Source organism: Equus caballus, chromosome 4 (genome assembly GCF_041296265.1).
Source record: "Equus caballus isolate H_3958 breed thoroughbred chromosome 4, TB-T2T, whole genome shotgun sequence".
Classification (NCBI taxonomy): Eukaryota; Metazoa; Chordata; class Mammalia; order Perissodactyla; family Equidae; genus Equus; species Equus caballus.
In genome coordinates this window covers 71,184,540-71,207,655 of record NC_091687.1, presented here as the reverse complement: position 1 = coordinate 71,207,655, position 23,116 = coordinate 71,184,540, and the positions used below count along the sequence as shown (strand labels likewise).

Genomic DNA, 23,116 nt, shown 5'->3' with positions numbered 1-23,116 from the left:
GGATCCACGAAAGCTGTACAATTCACCACTGTGTCTCCGGGGTTGGAGGAACACCTGTGCCAGGGATCAGAAGAGGAAATCACAAAATCTCAGCATCAGAGTGAAACCTAGAGATCATGGTGTCCAACACACCATTAAAACTGAGGAAGACGCAGTAGCCCACACAGGGACCTTCCTTACCTAACACAGTAGTCACTAGCTGAATCTAAGGTCCTCTGTTCCAGTCCAGAATTGTTCCCATGACACAGCACTACCATAGGAGGACACCAGAGGCCCAGAGAAGTGAAAGGCAGCTTGTAAGTGGCAGAGCTTTCATCCCACCCTCATGTATCCTCTTCAAGGACACCAGTTAGGAGCCAAGATGAATATCCAGCCCCAGCTAGAAGAGGCAGAACCAGGAGAAAAGGTTGCTGGTGGACAGATGGCTCCCTGACTTTGAGATACCCTTAGAACAAATTACATTTTGTTATGTTTGTTAAAACAAATAGGAGCATTCACTTTAATCACTCTGGGAAAATCAAGCAGCATTTTATCCAAAATATTGTGAGAAAAGCCTCTGGAATGACAGCTCCACATTAAGGATCACCTCAAGGCAGCTAAAAAAAAATTGTCTAAAAATATGAGAAGCAGTGTGGAAGACAACAAAACAGAAACGTCAATTCTGAAGAAATCCATTTGAATTATATGCCTGAGGAACATATTAAAAAGCACCCCCCACCCCGTTTTTCTGTGTGTTTGCATTCTTTCACAGTCATCTTCCTTTCCTACCCTATTTCTGAAGTTTGAAAGGAATCTTCTGGTCTTCAACTAAAACTGTGGAAAAAAGCTTGCTTAGGCACTTTCGAGTAAAGTTAGAGCTGCAGTCTCACTAACCAAAACATCAATTCTGACCAGCAACAGCCTTCTGGGTTTGGGTTATTGTTTCTGCAGTCACTTGAAGAGTTAAACACTGTTTCTGACTTTACGGCTTCTGGTTATCCATAAGGGAAGTGAAAGCTGAGGTCAGAGCCCCATGAGGTTGAAACTCAGAGGCTTTGTGTCTGTCCAGAGTGAGAGCCACACTGCTCTGGAAGCTACCTTATACCTATTTTACCACCTGCTTTCTGCAAAATAAGGAGTAGTCTGTGAGTTCTTTCCATTTCCAGAGAGTTTTCGCACAGATCCATGGATCTGAAGGTATTAAAATGTGCTGTGAACTCTGATCCTCACGTATGTCCCCTGACTTCTTACTGGAAATATTGCTTCAAAGAAGTACCCTGTTGCCCAGGGATTGTGCTTTCTTCTCATAAAATGTTAAGTGTGTGGGATTGTGTTCCTCGAATCCCCTAGTGCCCCTGCTGCTGTGGTCTTCTTGCCACCCTCACCACACGATCTGGCCTACTTAATCCTCCCAACCCCCAAAGATAGAGAAACAACATGTCAGGCAACCAGACGGGGAGGAGGGCTACAGACAGACAGCACTTGGTGTTCAGCAATGCCAGTAACTCCCTCGCCTCTAAGCTTCTGTGTAGCCCAATGAGGATAGGCTATCACTAAAGAAGGCTGCTTTTCACACTTTCATTGCGGGTGATTGACACTGGGTGTGTTTCATCAAATATACCACAAGTAGGGTGTTCCCTTCTGCACCACTATGACCATTCCTTGTGTTTAATTTTCCATTTGTTCATCTTCTCCCTTGTCTTCTTTTCTTCATAATAACTCTCAGAGTTTTACTCCCTTTCCTTTTCTCAGTGTTTCTGTTTTTTATTTTATTACAAAAAGAGGCAACTAAATTAAAGAAATCAGAGAAAAATTAGAAGATGAACAGACTTTTTCTACTCTTTTAAATATTTTAGCATATTTTCTGCTAGTGTCTATGTCTCTATGTTAGTGAGATAGAGAGAGAGTTATAGTCACATTGTACCTCAATTTTCAACCCATATTTTTCACTGGTAATATACCAAAATACTTAGCCTTTAAGCTTCTGTACCTTTAAATGACTGCATAATCTCCCATTAAGTAGCCGCCTTCGATGCTATTTAACCAAGCTTTCAGTGAAGCGGTGTTTCTGATTTACTGTTGTTATAAATAATTCTATGATAAATATTTTTGTGAATTAAGCATTTTATATGTTTGGATTATTTCCAGAAGGTGGTATTCAAAAACGAGTGGTCATACGACATGCAAATATTTGTGGATCTAGATTAATAGCACCAAATTGTTTTACATTGACAAATACAAAATATTCATTTAAAATAAAAAGTTTATTCCTGCTTTCTAATTTAAGCTAGTCCTATCAGGCAGAGTTTTTTTGTACTTTATCCACATGACTTCATTCAGCCAACAATCTTCACTCACTGTTTCTTAACAGCAATCTTCACTCACAGAATTCTGAAATGAGTAAAACAAGAGGCTGTGGGTAAACACTGTTGTCGAGTAACTCATTGTCCCTTGAAACCTACACCATCCGCTCAACCCTCAGCAAGCTAAGCCGGCAATGAAACAAAACTCTTCCAGAAGCTCTATAGGTATTCTCCAGTTCAAATCATGACTTCCTTTCACATTTAAATAGAGCTCTGGAAAAATCATTGACCTTGTCTTGGAGCGCAATATAATCTGCCGACAAGTCAAGATGCCACAGCCAACAGAACACCTGGGGAGGCCTGGGAATGGAAAATGACTTTAGAGAATGTTGAGCCTTTTCATTAAGGGGAACATGGCATTTCATTTCAGAATTAACCACCATGTACGGGCACCATACCTCCAAGGTGAGCGTGAAATATAAGCTTACTCAGAGGAGTAAGACCTTCCTCAAGTCAAAGCTACCGAGAGATTCGCCAGGCAAATCTGCCGGGGCTCACCTGCCTCCCGTCTTCAGTCCCCGGTGCCTCTGGGTTTACGCTTTCTCATCAACAGTGGGTGCGTCCATTTGAGCACGATTTGTTGGTAATGACAGCTGCCGCGTCCTGAGTGCTTCCTTGGTTCCTGGCACGAGGATGGAAATTTCACATACGTTACTTATAATCTCCACAAAAAGCCTAGGACATGGGTATTTTTATCCCAAATATCAGATGAAGAAATTGAGGCTCAGGAAAGTTAAACTTTTCCAGGTTTACTTAGCTAACAAGTGGCAGCACTGAAGCCCAAATACTGAGTGCCACTTCATGGGGCTGCAGCAATACAGGAGTCTTCCTCCTGTGCAAAAAGGTGGACATTCCCTGCCTGCTGCATCCTCGCTGTCCTCTGAGCTGGGGATTCTCCTAGACAGTCGCTCCCTGTTTCTCCATTGCACTTGTTTATATCTCTATGAGCAGTTATCAGGATAGTTAAAGGCAATTCATTTGCATGCTAGCAGCAGACTTGGAGAAGTCTTCTTAAAAACTGTTAGAATAGGCCCACTTGATATTCTCTAAAGCCAGTAAATGTTTGAGAAGCAGTTTACCCGATTGTAATAAAACAGAAAAACAAAACTGCATTAAAATTTAATTACCCACATTTAGTTTGTCCTAAAGATAGAGTCCTAAGCCCTTTTCTTAATTCCTTTTCACTTTTTGAACTATAAGTCCTTAACTCCCCCGGTTTGAGATTGGAACTCACACTGAGAGATTGTTATGGGGGGGCCCTGAGCGGCTGCTCCACCCTAGATGGTTGTAGCCCAGGGAGGGCCGTGGCTAGCCATTGATGGGCATGAGGGGCTGGTATCTGTAAGAGCCTGCTGCCCTGTGCCCAGGGGTCCCAGATTGAGCAGCTGGGACACAGCCCTCTCCCTAGGAGTGCCAGGCTTTAGCCATGCTGCGCTTCTTCTTTTCGCCTGGTTCTTGGTTCGCTCCCCAGCCCCCTCTGAGTCTTGAGCCTCCCTGAATCCTATCCATCTCCCCTTACTCTGACACTCTTTCCTCTCACTGCATGCACTCGCATTCATTTAGATGTAGCTCTCTGATCAATGATCCTCCTAGGACCAGCCAGCCCCTTGGATATTGGTTCCAGTCTGGCTCTGAAGTTCTTTACGGCCTACTTCCCCTGTTATTCCTGCCGGCCCATTTCCAAGGGCTGCTCCTGCTTCCCTTCATCCTTGCCTTATTTCTAAAGGAATCCCTGGAAGGATTCAAGCTTTGCCTTATGCTTTCACTCTCTTACTTCTTTTCTTCAAAGTTTATCCTCTGTCCCATCCCACATGGGCTGAAGTAATTTCCTGCAGAAATCCCCAGAGTAGGAGGAGGTGCCACTAACTTCCTCAATTTCCCATCTAATGCTCAGTCCCTTTTCTCTTGGTTTGCTACCCAGCAGCCTCTGAAATGCACATTCTAACCAGGGCTGACGGAAACTCTAAGGTTAGACAATTTCATCCCTTCTAACAACAGTGACTCATAATTCTCACATATGTGTGGCAAAGGGTAAGTTTCAATATTTTTGAAGAGAAGACCTGAGTAGCTAGAAGCATTTTGGTCCTCTTACAGGAGGAGGAAAACCAGTTTGTCCATTATCAAACACAGGGTGAGATCCACCTGAGAACTTAAAATGGACAGAAGAAGCTACTAACCATTAATGGTTGATGAAGGAAGAGGCACCAGGTATCCAAAAACATGGATCTGAAAACTTGTTGGCAGGTTGTTGTACAGAAAACTCATCACTGAAACGGACGGCCAGATAAGATGACCAATCCTGAGACTCTGTGATTTGACAAACACCTGGCTTTTGCAGTCATGTCTTACTCCATCTCTTAACTCACTCAGACTTCCACCTTAGGCTCAAACAACAGAATTACTTTGTGATAGTTCTGATTACCAAGCAGTCAAAGGCATTTCCTTCTGGCTTCTGGTTTACCCCTCCGCTTCTTAAAGGTACCAAACACCAATATTAGTAGCTTCTCTAGATTCTGGCCACAGAATTATCCTAAGTCCTGAAAGGCCTTAAAATAGAATGCTCAAAAAGGACATGGATCTTAAAGTTCCAAGACTGGGCAAGGGGAAAAGGCATTTACTGGAGATTTCAAACCTGTGTCGTTGACTTGACCTAAATATTTTTCCCCTGGATGATGTTTTTTCATCTCAGATGACATGCTAGTATTGCTGTTAATATTCAATTATTTATAGCTACAACTGGATGTACGATGAGATTAGAAATGCCTTGGCTTTCCCATATTTTCTGAATGAATTAGTGCCTTCATAGCAGAGTGGTAAGAGAACAAGCTAACCTGAGAGAAGGAGAAATCCCAGAGGACTTCACAGGAGAGGCTCCTTTTGAAATGGAACTAAAGGATGGAAAAAATTTGGCAGGCAGAAAGAGAGTAGAGGAAAGAAGGAAGAGACAGGAAAAGGCAGGGGATGGAACAGCATAAGCCACCAAGGACGGACACCAAATTTTGAAAGGTTTGTTAATGAACAACATGGTCTTCTCCATTACAACCTGAACATGTCTGTCAGAAAATACACAACCTCCACGTAGACTTTGATTATCTAGTTCTAGTTGTTCAGCGATGTCCTCAATCTACTTAACTTGGTGGGGGATGGGAGGTGACAATAAGAGATATATTTGTATTTCTCTTTTACTGGTTCTGTTTTAGACCAGATGCTTTAAACTAGAGGAAAGATGCATAACTTTTCCCTTTTGTAGACTTGAAAGCAGCTTCTAGTTCTTCTCACAAGGCCTCAGTCCACATTTTCTGGACCATATTCCCAGCTGACAGTTATTATGTGTTTAAGAAATGATACAAATTTTAATCTTAGTCGGAGATGCACATAATTAGGAAGGCGCATCTATAATAAGACATACCCATGTAGTGGACACAGCCTTGCTTCCTTTTGATCATATCTGTCATGGAAAATTGAGGCTCATTGGCTAGAGAACCTTCCACATATCTTCCTGGCCTCTGTATATAGAGCTGGGCCCTAATACGTGCTCATGATGCTCTTGGCCCAGTGGGAGGCACTTTATCGATCTCCAGTCTACGAGGGAAAACCTTCCCTTCAATGTTTAGATACAAAGATTGTGAGCTGAACACATAACTGAAAGTTCAGCAACTTTAAGTGCTCTTTTACGACAAATTAGATACAAGCCAATAAGGAAAGTTGAAGTGTCATTCAAAAATAGAAATTCTTAAGAAGGGAACCATGTAAACTGAAAGAGAAACACGATTTGCAGCACACTGGCTTCCTGAACCACAGAACTAACTCACCAAAGAATACAGAAGTTACTGCTTGCAGTCAACAAGAAATGATACTTCTGTCCATGTGCTAATTTTTTGACTATCCTTATTGAAAAAATTGATCCCAAATAAAACAGTGACGTAGGGTAATTTTTGCTCTTTAGGACGCTACATTTTCTACTAAAGCCCTGGCTATTATTTGTTCTTCTAATCCCTCTGTCCATCCTATTCCCTAACAAACCTTATTTTTCCTATGTCCCAATTTTTCTCAGCAACGTATCACATAAGCCAAAAACTTGCTAACTAGTACTTTATGCTCTAAGTCACCTTCCACCTCCTCCAAGAATTTTCCATTATTCTTCCTCTAAAGCAATTGTCTTTCCCACCCTCAGAGTTCTACCACTTTTATTTCACTTCATTTCAAGGTTTGATTATGGTTCTTAATTTAGCTCCTCCCTCTCCATGATAAAATACAGATACCCAGGGCAGGAACTATGTCTAATTCTTCAAGTTTTGCCCACCGTTCTTAGCAAAACTGTTGCTTACATGGTTCCTTGAAAGAATGAATGATGTCATGGACGGTTGTGTTGCCTGCCTCCTCAGACTCCACCTCTGCCTTCCTCAAAGCCCATCATTTCCATTTCAGGATCTATGTCATTCTGAAGAATTTGTCTCAACTCCAAAGGTGGGATTCTAAACTTGGGTGAAGGTAAACTGAGTAGTACATTTCATCCTCCACCTTACATCTAATTGATACCGACCCTGATATCAGTTTCCCCACATTAAACCCAGCATATATGGGGTTAAAACCAAAACACTCATTCCCTGCTTACTCTCTGGCCTCCTGGCTCCAGAATCCACTATCCTCCATGGAGACAGACACCGTCAAGGGCAAGCACCTGGACTATCTCCTCTTGCAAAGAGATACGGGCTGGTGGGAAAGCTGCTGACCAGCAAGGTCATGGGCTCCCTCCTCTCTGCAAGTGTCTCAAGGCCAAAGACAGGCTGGTGGGAAAGCTCCGACCAGCAAGGCCATATGCTCCCCCTCCCCTACCTAAAACCCCAAAGAAAAACCCTTCCTTTTAGCTTTTTGGGGAATTTGGGATTTCAGCGTTAGCTGCCCTCTCTCCCTGCTCAGTGCTGTGCAAAAATAAAATTCCTACTTTCTTCCACCACACCCGGTGTCAGAGATTGGCTTGCTGTGCAACGGGTGAGCAAACTCACTTCAGGTTCGGTAACATAATCACAATTACTGGTTCAAGGTGGACATATGACCTAAGATGGTCCAATTGGAAAGAATTTCAGAACTCTTTCTGGGAATGCTGGGCAAAGACAAAGTCTCTTGTTTTAGAGAGTGGAGTGTGTATATTTGAGACTTAGAAGTGTTGAAGTCGTTTTCCTACCATAACAGAAGTCAACATGTATTAAGCTCGTGATGCTGATACTGCTTGGCTACAGACGTTTAGGTATCTGGTGTAGGAAATATGTTCTAATAGGAAAGGAAACAGGAGGCAAAATTGCAACTTTTGAACCCATCAAAGCCCGATGAAAAATTTAAATTAGAGTTCCATCTAGTTTGCATTAGTAAAAATGCCATTATTTCCTCATTTGTAATATGAGACCAATAAGGAGATAAATTATGTAAGGCACCCAGGCTGGGGTTAGAGACTAAGCAATCCATACTCCATAAATTTCAATAGTTTCCCCTTCTTCTCCTCCCCATCTAGAGGTCTTTTTCTTTAAAAAAAAAAAAAAAAAAAGCAAAGAAAAGAAAAAGAAAGAGAAAAAGCTGAAATGTATCAATAACCAAAAATTCTTGTAATAACATGGCTGAGAAATTCAGGATAAAGATAAATAGTACTCAAGAAAGAAACTACGTTTTCTAATTTTCAGGAGGCTAAAACTAACCCAAATCAGGACTCATTGAGTTTTCTGAAACTCCTAATGCTTGAGACACAGATTAATGGGAAACCATTGCAAAGAACATAAAAGCTTGCGTCCTGTTTCTAAACATCATAGTAACAAACCATGGTGTAAGTGTGCTTGCTACACAAATGACAAATCAAAACACAAAGAAAAATAAATTCTTAGTTTCGTGGACCAGATCTTTACGATAAAAAATGTTCATTGGAAAACAAAGAGCATGTAAAGGAAGAAACTCCAATTTTGTTTTTTCAAGGTTATTTAGATAAATTCAGGTTTGTTTGGCTTCTTTTTGGATTATTCTTTGACTTGAATTGCCCAAGAAGTTGTGTAACCAGCAGTTAGTTACCAAGAGTTCCAAGTTACTAAAAAATTCACTACAAATCTAACACTCTAGAACCTAGCAGACTATGACTGCATGGTAACTATCTTCTCCCAACTTACCTTTTATTTTGTTACAAAGAGAGAAACACCCACTTTATTATTATTCCCAAACTCTTCTAGAGCCTTACAGGAAAATACAGTCCTTTGCCATCAAGTTAACTGGATAGTTCCATTAGCAAAATTGCAAACTATCACTCTTTTCACTTAACACAATTAAATGTAACAATTTAAATGATATAGGCAAAAAATAGCCTGAACCTGGGTCCCAGCTCTGCCACTTATTGGCTGTGTAAATCTCTTCACTTCCAAGTATTTGCCCCCTTAGCTTTACAGAGGATAATAATAACACATGCCCTGCCAAACCCATAGCTCTCAAGAGAGTAAAAAGTAATGTCGCCAACATTTCCCACCAAAATACCTGGCATATAACCTATCCTTCACTGTATCTAAGAGGAAAATTGGAGGGTTTGGGGATGATGAAGCAAAAGACAGGCAGAAAATAATAGAAAAACCATTAGCTTTGTAGTCATATAACCATATTTGAATTCTGGTACTAGGGCCAATTTGAACTTAAGCAATTTATATAATCCGCCGGGGTTCAGTGCCCCCATATATAATGGAGATTACGCTATCGATATTTGCAGGATTATTAAATGAGACAACAGAGACGTAAAGCGCTCAGTGTAGAGGCTTGCATTAGGAGCTTCTTAACAAATGGTAGCTGAAATTACACAGAATATTTAAGTAGAGAAACAAGGTTCCAGTCACTTAAATATATAATTAATGGGCATTTTGCACTGTGAGTTAAAGGTTCTTTAGCAACAAGACAGCATATATTGAACACAGCATATACTTAAAGTGATGGAGCAATTGCAGATATAGAGTCTGGGAACTTTCATCAAGTGATAAGGCTCAGTGCAGACAAGTACAACATTGGAACCATGAGGAACACAGAAAAAAATGAGAAGAATTTAGGCAGTAAAAGAGGAAGAGAAATCTAAACAGGACCTAAGAGCTATGCCTCAGATCCATTGGCTAAAGTTTTTTTAACAGTTTATCTATGAGAAAGCATTATAAATTAGCCTCAGAATCCAATGGTATTGTATCTGAATTTTCTTATGTAATAAGATTCAACTGAATTGATAGCACTGTCTATACTTGTGGCAGGGGCATTAGTTGCCCAATTGTTCACTCCTTCCTATATACACACCTTCTGACACGTGACTTTGCAGTTTCTCTTGCCACAGAAGCAGAATGTATTTCCGGCCACCTGAGTTTGTGTTTGACCGGGTGACTTGCTTTGGCCAAACTGACGTAGAAGTAACAGTTTGCCAGTTTCCAGCTTGGACCTTAACGGGTGGTTTTTCTGCATATTCCTGTGCCTCTGTCATTACCACGAGAAGAGCATGCTGGGCTAGCCCCTGGTCCCAGGAGGAGGATGAAAGACCCATGGAGTAGAACTAAACCATACAGGAGAGCCCAGCCTCAGTCAGCAGACACTGGATGTGGGAGCAAGCCGAAGTGAGATCTGCAGAGTCACTCAGCTGAACCTAAACCAACTGGCTGACCCTCAGCCAACACACAGGTCCATGAAGATAAACAATTGCTTTTTGGTGCTATTGAGTCACGGGATGACATTACACAGCATTTTGCTGGCAGTAGCTAACTGAATACAATGATCTTAAGAAGCGTCTTGCTTTTTGAAATGTTGTTCCCATCTGCTCATGCATTGCCACCAGAAAGGCAACCATTCTTTGCCAGATTTCAGGTATCAGGTTTGCTTTTTTAAAAAATGGCCTTTGATTCACAAGCTGATACATAATCCAGAGAAGCAGAGAATAGTGGTGCAAGGAGGGAATGGCAGTCTAATTTCTATGGTCCAAAGAAAAGCAATATTAAGATGGCAAAATTGACCACCAAATTACCCTTTTAGTCTTTTTTCTTTCCTACTCTTTAGCATATCTCACCACCCACCACAGGTACACATGTGTGTACTCTGAGTCCCTACACTACCAGCAGGAACCCTTGGGTCCTTCTCCTCCCAAACATAAGCACATATTAGGGTGAGTCTAGGGAATATGGAGGTGAATAAGGACTGTTATCAAAGGGACCCCAAGTGGGAATGCAACCATTCCTCTCTTTCTTGTGTCCCAAAGGCCAGCCAGTGTCTCAGTCCCCCAGTGATGCCCGCACCCACTCTTTTCCTTGAGACATCGCTCTAGCGGAGATTCTATCTCCCTGGGACCTGCCGTTTGGATTCCCAGATTTTGCTGCTGAACAAGTAACAGACAGGAAATAAAGAACACAGATCTCAAGGGAGGCTCTCCTCAAAGCCTCTGGGAACTCTGAAGTCCTACCACTGGCTCTTGGACTGAGATTCCTGAGTAGTTCTGAAGTGAAGGGATTTATCCTGCCTTTTGGGGTATCTGTCATCTATTTTTACTATACACAGAGGACTGAGGTTTCTAAAGTTCTGCCACTTCTGGTGGCATTTCCTCAAACTTTGAGGCTGTTATTCAGGTAAGTCAGTGTCCTCTTTCATTTGGAGTTGAAAATTTGCATCTCTGGGATACCTAGTTTGCTGGATCACTCTCTGTTCAAGAATATTTAACCACATCCTGTGGGAAGGATTCAGGGCCAACAGAGGGATCCAAGCAGAAGCTGTGTTATTTCAGAAAAAGATTGCCTGCTATTAGGAGGCTCACATCAAGTTTCCAGATGGTGTTTGAAATAGACTTAAATTGAGATGAATAACTTAAGTTTGACAGCAGAGGTAGAATTTTTTTTTAAGGACTTGATTTTTAAAAGGAGGAATTAACCTAAAGGAGTTAATCTGTGAGGAAAGTTTGAAGACATCAAGTAGATTCGTGGAGGCAGCCCAGTTTCCATAAATCACACTTGATAGGTCACACTTAGCCAACCCACAATTTACCTGCTCTGACCCCAGGATCTGTTTTTTCCAACATCTGCTCCTAGATAGCTCAAAGTGAGTTCTTGTGTACTTCAGCAGAGGTGTAGCCAAGAGGATGCTCACTTTGATTGTTCATCAGGAAACACCCAGATTGGTGTCACTCAAGGTTAGTCAGTGCATTGACAGCATGGACATCACCAGGACCCCGCCGAAACTGACTGAATCAGAATCTCTGGGGTGAGGCTCAGTGGTGTTTTAACAAGTTCTCCAGGCAATTCTTGGCCATATTAAAATTTGAGAACTACTGATTTAGATCACCTTGAGCAAGTTGGCTCTCTGTCCTTGGTGTATCTGTCTACAAAATGAAGAAGTCAACTTGGAATATCTCACTAGACCCTTGAAGCTCTGTCATTCTGTTATTTTGCTCCAAATAATTTCAGTCTTTCCCCCTGCTTTGTTTTCTTCATTTTGATTCGTGAGTGTTGCAGAATATTAAGGAAGATTTTGAGAGCCAGATCATGTGGCGAGCCATCCCCACTCTCACCCTAAAGAACTTAGAACACCATTAGTTATAATACACATTGAATACTTGATTAAGCAGTTATGGAGTTCTGAAACTCAGGAAGAAAAAAAAAATCACCCTGTTATAGACACAAGTAAATACCAATTACAATCATGTAAGCAGAACAAAGCTACCTCTTGCTGCTCACTTCCTCGCTCTGTCCAGAAATAATGACCATCACAGTAACAAAAAGCATCCCTGGTACCCAGATTGTGGGCTTTAAATACGATTTCCCACTAAAAGGAAAGAGAGCTGCCTGCTGGAGAAAAGTGAGGGAGAGGAGAAAGATGTAATAAACAAATCAACAAAAGCAACGTCTAAGCCTTGTTTGGAACCCAACTCAACAAACCAACTGAAAAACAAATGTGAGGCAATCAGGAAAATTTGAAGAGTAACTGGCTATGTGATGATATTAAAGAATTATGTTGGGCAAGATAATAGTATTATAGTTAGGATTTTTAAAAAAAGAGTCCTTGTATTTTAGAGATATATCAAAATATTTATGGGGAAAATGATATCATATCTAGGGTGTCCTTCAAAATGATCCAGTTTTAGGGGTTCAGGGGAGGTGGAATAAATCAAACCAGAGCAGCTGTGAGTTGAGTTGCTGTAGCTGGGTGAAGCTGGATAATGGATACACGGAGTTCATTGCTCCCTACTATGCTGTGATTTTCAAATTTCCCGTAATGACATTTTTAACTAGTAATCTGAAATGAAAAGAATAAGGGCAGAAAACATTTTCCAAAAAAGACAAACAATGGTGAACGATAGATATACTTCTATTTTCTATTATGAAGAGTGAATATGATTAAATTCAATGCCTCCAAAGGAAATGTTGGCAATGGGTCTCCGTCTGGATCACCAGGTCCTCTCAGTTTCTCCACTTGAAACTCTCCTTGTTTTACTCTCTGCAGAGAGGACTTTGTGAAGAGAGAATCCATGCTGTGAACCAAATGCTGAGACAATGCTTAGTGCAGGCGTGCTGGGCACACAACAGGAGTTCAACAGCTGTTCACTCAGTAAGAAAGACTCCAAGTGGGAGGAGAAGAGCCCAGCTGACAAACAACAGACACACTTCAGTTCTGCTGCTATGCTCCCTGCTCCTGCAGCCAATACACAAGCCTTCCCGCTCTTAAGTATTTACCATGCCCATTGGGAGTTACTCATGATCATCTGATCTTTACCGTTGGCAGGAAACAGCTAGCTCAAGACTGCCCTTTGCAGATACTTCTTTTACCAGTGCCTTTAAGGAACTGGGTCGACAAGGTAAAATGACCTTGCCATCAATGGGTTTCATATAAGTGAAAATTAAAACATGATAAAATCCTTTTCATCTATAAAATTAGTGAAGTAAAATACTGTGACAACCCTCAATGCTAGCAAAGATGAGATGACACTGCTCGTTAGAGTTGAAATTGAGACCACATTCCTAGAAATCAATTTGGCAATGTTCACAAAGGTCGTGAATAGCAATTATGCTCTTTGAGGCGGTAATCCCTCTTGTAGGAATTACTAAGAGCAATACCAGCCACCTGTGCAAAATGTACACACTAGATGCAGGGAGATTTTTGCACTTACTGTCAAGTAAATTGTGCTACACCCATACAACCTACTATGCCACTAAAATAATGCTGATGAAGAAATAGTAAATAAAGTAGAAAATTTCTGTGATAAAAGAAGAAGACAAGACTGGGTATACGCTATGATCTCTACTATATAATCTGAACATATGTATTTATTGAAAGTGACTATACCAAATATTTAAGTAATTAAGAGTGGTTGCTTTGGGCAGCTGGATTATAAGTTTTCTTCTTTTTGTACTTTTTCAATGTTTTCCCAATTTTCCATAATAATAAAAACGCTTTTTTCATAATCATAAAAATATTTTTAAACTTTAGTTCCTCTAATATTTCTCCACCATGCAAAATTGCCCTGTATTTCTTAATTGCCTGATGACAATGACATTGATGACAAAAACAAAACAGCCTTAGATACTCTCAGAACAGTTGCTGTGGCTTGTGCATCTATGTGTAGTTTTCTCTGGCTCAGTTAACAACATAGTTTAATAACACCTCCATCTCAAGGTCATTTGGAAGATAAATGAGACACTATAATATGAAAGAAGTTTTATAAGTCTTTAATTTTCTTTGTTTGTAAAATGTTGAGAAGGTTCTGGTGAGATGCCTATCATACTTGAGCATGCCTTGTGATCTGTGAAGTGTAAACATGGTAGCCATTATTATTACTTATTTGAATGGGTATTTTAAGCAAGGCATTTGGGCTTTGACATCTAACTGCTGCTCTGACTAACCCTTTTGCATAATGAAGCCAATGGTTGTGCAAGGAAAGGATGCTGTCTAGATGGGCTCATACCCTGTGCATGGCTCCCTGTTCCCCCTCACCAGTTTCCTGAAGTACTTTGTCTTTCCCGAAAAGGACACTTGCCTTTCCTGCAAGCAGGTCCTACAAGGTCAGCTTTAGCTTTTGCTACTCCCTGCAAGAGGCACCTCCCTTTGTCACCACCCTGTTAATACTCCCATTAAACTGTGCAGGAAGAAGTGCCTTCTTAGTACAAAAACAAAAGCAAATTCAGGAAGAACAACAACTCCCTGCTTAACTGGAGCACAGACTGCTTTTGGCAGGCTTTTTTGCCAAGTCATTTGTCAGGAGACAATTTGAATGAAATGCTGGCAGAATCAGAGACTAGCTCCAGAGCTCAGTTCAATGACCAAATTTGTTCTTTACCTAGGCTCAAATGAAAGTGTTATTTTTCCTCATCATGCTTCAACATGGCCACTTATAAAATTATGTCCTTACATCTACTGGACTGCTGTGATGACTTAAACGAGCTAATTTCTAGATCCAAAGCATCTTGGAGGTCACACATTATCTAAGAGGTCATATACACTCCAGTATTCTTTTCAATTTAAGAAATTTCTTTCATATCCAGACTCTTCCAGAGTCATAGAATTTACACTCTTGCTTTTTGAGGCAGTCTGTGGCAGTCTATTTTGTTAAACAAAAATAATTGCTGGAAAGTTCTTTATTATCTCATACAGAAGTCTGCCTCCCTATAACAACCCTGCCACAGTTACAGTTCTGTTCTTGGGAACTTTACAATGTAAATATTTTTCCTTTCTAAATGATATTTCTTCGTCAACTGAATACTCCTTTCTTCTTTCTTTTCTCTCAACCTCTGTGCCCTGCCATCTTTTCTTATTCAAGCAGGTAATTAAAGTTTCCAATATAGTGTAGGATTACAAGCTTTGGTGCTGGAATCCTGCCTTTATCATTTACTAGCTGGGCCATCTTGGGCAATTTACTTGATTAGTATCTGCATACTTCATTTTCCTCATCTATGTATTTGATGATTATAATGTGACATATTTCATAAAGTTGTTGTACTAAGTGTTTTACATGCGAGCAGATATTTACGTAAAATGTCTCATAGGATTTGGTATAGAGATGGCACTCCATAAATGTTCATCATTGATGAGGGTGATAAAGATGATATGGCTTATGGTACCTTCCTCCTATGGCCAGACTATTTGGACACTCTAGTCTGCCAATATCCTTCTTAAATTAGAACTGGAGACATAAACATGTTGTAATAAGGAAAACTCAGAACACAGTTGGATGCTTACTACTTGATCTGGATATTAGCTGTTTTAAATTGAGAAAGCTATTTCATCTCTCTAAGCCTATAGTTTCCTCATCTATCAAATGGGGATAATAAAATTATCTGCTTTGTAAGGTTGTTGTGAAAATTTTAATAATGGCACTAAACTAAGGTATTAAATATGTGCAAATCGTGATTCTAAGCACTGTATTTAAAAGCACGTAGGATTTTCTTGGCAAGCAGTAAACATTCAATATTATTATGACAGGAGAAGGTCTGGGAGGTTCAGAGTGCAGCTGTCTGCCTCTAGGGTGATATTCTCCCCCTGGGCACAGAGTCTGAGGTTACCTTACCACTGAGAAATCCCCATAGATCTGACCACATCTCTGCCTGGCTCCACCACCAGGCCCTTTAACAGGAAGGAGGTAAAGGGAAGAAGAAGAGAAGGTAGGGGAAGCATAGGAGAGAAAGAGGAAGAGGAAGAGACTGTGGGAGTGACTAAGAAGTAGGGACACACCAGGTGGGTGGTCACTCTCAGAAAGAGGGAACAATGGCACGAAGAACAAAGAACATGAGCTTTGGCATCAGATGCATTTCCCTTTTTTTCATAGTTGCATTTTCAGGGCACCCATCATTAAACCTCTCCATCTGAATACCAGATTCAGCTGGGGCTCTGCAAAGTGTAGCCTTTAATTCATTTGACTAAGCTTTTTCTTAAAGATTCTTTTTGCCATTCATTTATGAATTCTTTGGCACTGCCAGAAAAGTTAAAGGCATCATAGGGGGAAAAAAGATATTCTCACTTCCTCTGGGTACTTAGAGAAATCTGGACAATCCAGAAAAATTCTCTCCACTGGGAGAGTTTAACCTCAAGCCATCTTCTTGAATCTGGATCAATGCTTTTATGAGCATTTTGATGTTCAAAGTAACTGATCGGCCTGAGCCCTTCTGTGCTCTGAATTTTGGAAATTCACCTATCCCAAATCAGTGATTCTTAATCTATTGACAGATTTGCACCATTTTCCCCCTTCTCATTGCCTCGACTCCCTAGCCACAGGGTTTAGTGTCAAATCCCTGAGACAATCTGAAGGTGAAACAGAAGAGGGTCCATCACTTTTCCTGTGTCTACAGCACGCAGCCCCGAGGGCTTCAGGAAAGAGCAGAAGAGCCGAGCCGTCTGGCGAAGGGTCTCAGGCCTCCTCTGAATCACGCTCTTTAGAGCATAAGCAGCTGTTGTCTACAGTGGTGGTTTCCTGAGATTCCTGTACTTCCTGATTTGCAGGAAAAGAGCAGCAGCTGCCCCTATTCTTTATTCTCTCAGCCCTTCCAATGGTGTTGCAGCTTCTGATCCTCTACAGGAAATCCCTCCCTGTTTGGGACGCCTGGAGTGGTTTCAGTTTTTTTCACAATGCTCTGGTTGATGCATTAATGCTGGCTGCACAGTGGAATTGTCCTTGAAGCATTTAGAAAACACTGAGGCATGGATCTTACTTCTGGGAAGGGGCCTAGGCATTGATATTTTTTAAATGCTCTCCAAGCATTTCCAATGGGCATCTGAGAATGAAAACCACGGTGTCAATCTCAAATTGAATTCCCAACCTCAGGCTTTGGTTTTTTTTCTGTCAGATGCTCATCTCATAGTCATTTCAAATCAGGTTTATCAAGTCAGAGAACTTTCCCTCAATCTGTTTTCCCAACACATTGAGGAAAGGGAAGAATAAGCCATTTTCAAAATGGCCCAGGCTTTCTGGGTATCTGGCAGAAGATACTTGGCAGAAGCAAACACCAATGCCAATATAAATCTACAAAGAAATAAAAGAATATATTAAAAGTAAATGATTAAAAATTGACCAGGCAGTTTGAAAAATAACCAAAATTGTGCTTTTGAAAATTAAAAATATACCAATAGAACCAGTATCTCAAAGGACATATTAGACAAAGAAAATTAAAATTGGTGGGCCACATAATAGATATGAAAAAATTGCTCAGAATGAAGCACAGAAAGAAAAATAGTAACAGCAAACACACTGTATACCTTTCTTAGCACTTTATCCAGAATTTCTCTTATAATCCTCACAACGATCTTATGAAGTAAATGATATTGCTCCCCCATTTTAGATGAGGAAATTGAGGCACAGGAGGTTAAGTAAGTTGCCCAAATTCATACACCTAACAAGAGATAGAGTCATAGCATTCAACTCAGGGAGTCTGGCTTCAGTTCTGTTTCTCAACAACTATGCTATCTTCTTAGAAAGATAATGAAAACCACAAAAGTGAAGTGGCATGGAGGTTAAGTTTGTTCCAGAATAGACAATAGAGGGAGCAAATTAAAGGCAATTTTTTTGAGAAATAATGGCTGAGAATTTTCCAGAATTGGTGAAAAATCAATCATCAGATTCAGTAAGGTCAAAGTCTTAAGTGGGGGGCTGGCCCAGTGGTATAGTAGTTGGGTTCGTGTGCTCCACTTTGGTGGCCCAGGTTCGCAGGTTGAGATCCTGGGTACAGACCTACACACTGTTCATCAAGCCATGCTGTGGCAGCATCCCAAACACACAAAAAAAAGTAGAGGAAGAGTGCCACAGATGTAACCTCAGCAATAACCTTCCTCACCCCCCAAAAAATTTTAAGCAGAATGAATAAAAAGAAATCTATACCTGTGTCTAGGTATAGATTTCTATAGTGAAACTGCAGAATACTAAGGAAAAAGTGAGGCTGATGCTAAAGCAGCCCATTAGGGAAGACAGATCACTTAAAAAGAGAATCTTTTACACAGACAGGTGGCTTATGAAAATCAGTAGTGGAGGCCAGAATACAGTAGGATATTACCTCAAAAACAATGAGTAAAAATAACTGTCAACCTACAAAGTATACCCAGCAAAACTATCTTTCAAGAATGTGGGCTAAACAAAGACCTTTTGTACAAACAAAAATTGACATTTATCCTTACTAAAGGAACATATACAAGATATATTTAAGGAAGAAGGAAAGCTATACAAGAAGGAAAGTCTAAGGTATGAAGGAAAAAAATGGTAATCAAAAAAACTGTAAATGTATGGGTAAATCTAAACAGATTTTGTATAAAATAATAATAATATCTAATTTATTGGGTTAAAATGCAAGAGAATACTAAAATACCAGGCAACAATTGGGTAGGGGTTCTCTGTCAATGTGTTCTAAGATCTGGGTAAGATCTAAGACATTGTTTAACAGGGTTCTTAAATTAATATGGAAGTTCCCATTTATTGAAAATACTAAAAGACAAAAAATAGAATGTCTATCTTCCAAACTAGTGGAGAGAAAAATGAAAGGGAAAAAAAAAAAAAACAAGTACAATTTCAAAAGGAAAGAGAACAGGAAAGGAAGGAAAGGAAAAATGAAACCTACACAAAGGTACATAAATAGAAAGCAAAAAATCAAAAGGTAGAAATAGATGCACATTTCATTAGTAATTCATTTAAGCAGACCAAATTCTACTGTTAAAAAGATTATCAGACTTTGTCTAAAAATTCATTAGAATTCCATTATTTAGACACATCTTAAATAAAAGAGTCTAGAATGTTTAAAGAAAAAAATGTTAAAAGGCTATACCAGGGAAACACTGACAAAAACAAAGGAAAGAAGGAAGAAAGAAATTGAAATGTCTATATTGTCATTTTTACAAAACAGGCCTTAAGTCATATAAAATAAATACTGTAATAGAAATGGGCACAGTCTATTATGAGGGAAAAGGAAGCAGCACCTAATTCTTCCCAGAAAGGTTAGGGGAAGAATTGAAAGAAATTGAAGGAGAAAAAAAAGGGAAATAAACATTTGGTCAACATTTGTTGAGCAGCTCCCTATGCCTGGCCCCAACCTAGGGGCTTTATCTGCCTTCTCTCCTTGTAATGCTCATGACAACTCTCTACAATATGAAGTATTACTTTCGGGTTAAGGAGGTTGCCTAAGGGCTCATATGCAACTGAGCAGGAAATTAAATCCAATTCTGTCAAAGCAGAAAGCTCTATATGTGAAAACTGAGCCTTAAGGATTTGGGTGTAGAGTTAACAGATAAAAATACAGGATACCAAGTTAGATTTGAAATCTGGATAAACAACAAATAATTACTTCTGTATACATATCCCCTGCAATATTTGGGACCATATTATACTAAAAAAAATTACATATCTTTTATCTGAAATTCGCATTTAACGGGGAGTCCTGTATTTTTGTTTTCTACATCTAATTCTAAGGTAGGTGTGAAATAAAAGGGAGACAGAGTTGAGCTGAGTTATGTGACGGTGCTTCTCAAAGATCTCCCCTTGGGTCACAAAGCAAGTCTCCGTTCCACTTCTCTCGCAACAACACTTTCAAACATACAAAACAATGTCAATAGACTACCGTCTTCTTAATTGTTATTTATTTATATTTATTACTACTATTATGCCACAAAATAATATATAATATGAGGCTAAGGAAGGAAAGGGACTCAGGAAAAATATCAATACATTCTCTCTCTGCCATATTCCGTTTGGAGCACTTGTTTTCTCATGCTAAATCATAAGTGAATCATGAGATCTATTGTCCCTGTTTTCAAATGGAACTCCCAGGAGTGTATTCACTATAACAACATGCCACCACAACAACATAGTTGTGGCCCATTATTACGGGGTCCATATTTGCTTTGTAGTATAAGCTAAGGCTACAAATTCTGGCTGGACTGGAAGAATGAAGCACTCAAGTTGAATTATTCTGAAATTTTCTGGGACAGATGGGTTTTAAATTAAGCTTAGTGAGAGGGGATGAACATAGATTAGACTCCTCTAAGACAGAATATTGCCTAGTGGGCTATATTTGTAGAAATATGTAGGAGCTGAGCATACAATATAAATTAAAGTACAAGTTATACTACTGTTTTAATTTCATGAAAAAATATCATTGTGTGATATTCAATTTTAAACATAAAATCATACAAATACAAATGTGCCAGTTACCCATATACTCTTGTATTTTTTTCTGCACATTTGGAGAATGAGAGATTCTAATGGAAAATTCTTTTTAATAGAGAGCTTAGCAGTAGCATAGCAAGTGGTTGAAGAGGTTCAGAGCAGAACATCTCCTGTGACATGGCCCATCCCATCTTTCCACCCTCAAGTCACAAATGGGGACAATCTGACACAGGGGTGGTAGGTGATCTTTGTTTTCAGCTGGGACGTGATGTTATGCCTTGATCAAAGTGGAGTCTATAAAAAGGGAATTGGGTGCTGAGGCTGGACATACAACACCCTCTCAATGCTATGGTACCGACTTCCAGTTTCCACACTCCCAACTCTAATTTTTCAAAAACCTAATTTTTCAAAAAGTCAAACTATAACAAAATACACTGCACTAAGTTTATTCTGATCATATACTCTTTCTTTGATGATGCAAAAGACAGCCTGAGGATCTTCTTACGCCTCCAAGCCATCAAGTCAATAATTTATTAAAATTGAGGCATAGGGTATAGTGAATGGAATGTGAGGCTTAACACAAGCTCTACCACAATCTGGACAACTGACAGGTATTCAACCTCTCTGAGCTTCAGTTTAGTTAACAAGAGTTATCCTTTAAGAAATAATGAAAGGAAGCACAGAACAACTATTAGATAGGCCCTTTGGCCTCTCAAGCTCCAGTTCCCACTGTCCGGGATCAGAGAAGCAATAGGTGTGAGGCACCATCCTGATTCTCTGCCGTGGTCAGAAATTGGTGGTTTATTTAAAATAAACAGATAAAGCCCCGATAAAATAAAACACCGTAAAATTTATATTTACACATATTTAATTATTGCATATATTTATAATTTTTAAATTAACGATCTACACATAATTATCCCAAATGTAAAATATCTTTTTAAAAATCCAAGTTGATTTGAGATTTCTGGCTACTTATAAACTAGATCAGGAGTTTGCAAACTACAGCCCCAGGGCCAAATCCCATTTGCCAACTAATTTTATAAGCACAGTGTGATTAGAACACAGCCACACACATCCAGTCACATATAATCCATGGCTGTTTTCCTGTTGCAATGGCAACTGAGTAGTCCTGATAGGGACTGTATGGCCTACAAAGCCCAAAATATTTACTATCCATTTTTTTACAAAAAAAATGTTTGCCAGTCTCTGATTATAGATTAAAAGATTTTTTCCCGTTGTAAGTAAAGTTGATGGAAATCCATTTAGAGCATTGGCCAGGAATTCGTTCATGGGTTCAAATGATGTCAAAAGCACCACTCAACAAGGTGACAGTACTCGAGACTGGAAGCTTTTGCGGTCAGAAGTCAGCTAGATCTGGCTTCAAATCTCACCTCACGTGGATAATATACCTGTGAGATTGCTGGCGGGATGCAAGTTTAGCTTGATGACAGACACGATAAGTTCAATAAGTGTTCAATCTCTCCATTTAAATAAATATATAAATAAATATTGAAATAAATATCAGCTTTTCCCTACACTCTGTTTCATTTCAGAAGTGAGAAACAGAAAAGGCAGCAGCTCAGTTACTCTGATAAATTGAGACAAAGCAAGGCTCTGGTGTAATTTATTCTAAGCACAGACAAAACAAGGTCACTGGGCCACCCGTTAAATACCAAACACGCCCTTTCTTGGTTAAAATTAATGACTGTCACTTCTTCACTGAATCGTAAAATTGTCTGTGCTTTCCGACGGCAGCCAGGACAAAGCAAATCCCATTCCTTAGACCCTCCCCTAAATCACCCCAGCAAAGCCCAAATCCTATAAGAGATTGTTCCTAAGGTCGTGTTACTGAAGTGCCCCGCGGTTCCCCATGGCATGTGTTCTCCCTCCCTGCAATGAGTAATATGCCCAGTTGTTTAGCTGCAGGTGTCCCTGTGGTCTTTGGCTGAAAGTCGTTGACGGATAGGACAGTGAGACCAGAATAGTTTCCATTTGTTTTATTTCGGGGTATTATAAAAACTATAAACTGTACAATGGTGGTAGGAGAGAAGAAGGGTAATAATTATTGAATAATACTACGTCCTAGGCATTTTTCACATGTTATTTCTTTTGATCCTCATAATTCTTATTTGAATTAGATATTGTGATCTCCCTTTTTCTGACACAAGAAGCTGAGGCTTATTGGACTGACCAAGGTCTGGGACGTGGCAGATGTGTTTGTCTCTTAGACGTATACAATAGCTGAGAGAATCACCATTTCTTATAAAGAAAGCCTAGTTAATAAGCTAACAAGGAATAAAAACTCTCTCCCTCCCTGCAGTAGCCTCTCTTGTATGTCCTGCACAGTGCTGGCGACTGGGGCCGGCATGCCAATCGCTTCTCTGAATGTCCCAGAAACTTTTCTATTCCTCCTTCTCTTAGATTTAAGCCCTTGGAGCAACTGTTAGTTATGTCCCTGCTATTAGCACTTAAAATACAAGGTTAGGAATATGATGAGAAATAACCAGGCATCTAACCACAACCTTCATAATCACCCAAGGAGATCTGTCCAGCCACTGATGCCCAGAACACCATCTCAGACCACGGGATCAGAATCCACAGGTAGACCTTGAAATTGGTGCTCTCAATAAGTTGTTTGGGTGATTCTGACACAGACCCACCTTGA

The 23,116-nt window shown here is 39.9% G+C and overlaps 1 protein-coding gene across 3 annotated transcripts in view; it reads right to left on the bottom strand.

Moving 5' to 3' along the window:
* The window catches only part of GPR141 (G protein-coupled receptor 141), a 75,100-nt gene that overhangs the window by 29,043 nt on the left and 22,941 nt on the right, over positions 1–23,116 (bottom strand). For 2 of the 3 annotated variants that reach the window (XM_001500319.5, XM_005609310.4), the window contains exon 2: positions 2,841–2,964. The gene's annotated coding sequence lies outside the window, so the exon portion shown is untranslated. Of the gene's footprint in view, positions 1–2,224; positions 2,371–2,840; positions 2,965–23,116 lie in introns of those variants that run through there. The other variant, XR_011437940.1, reaches the window with a different exon arrangement.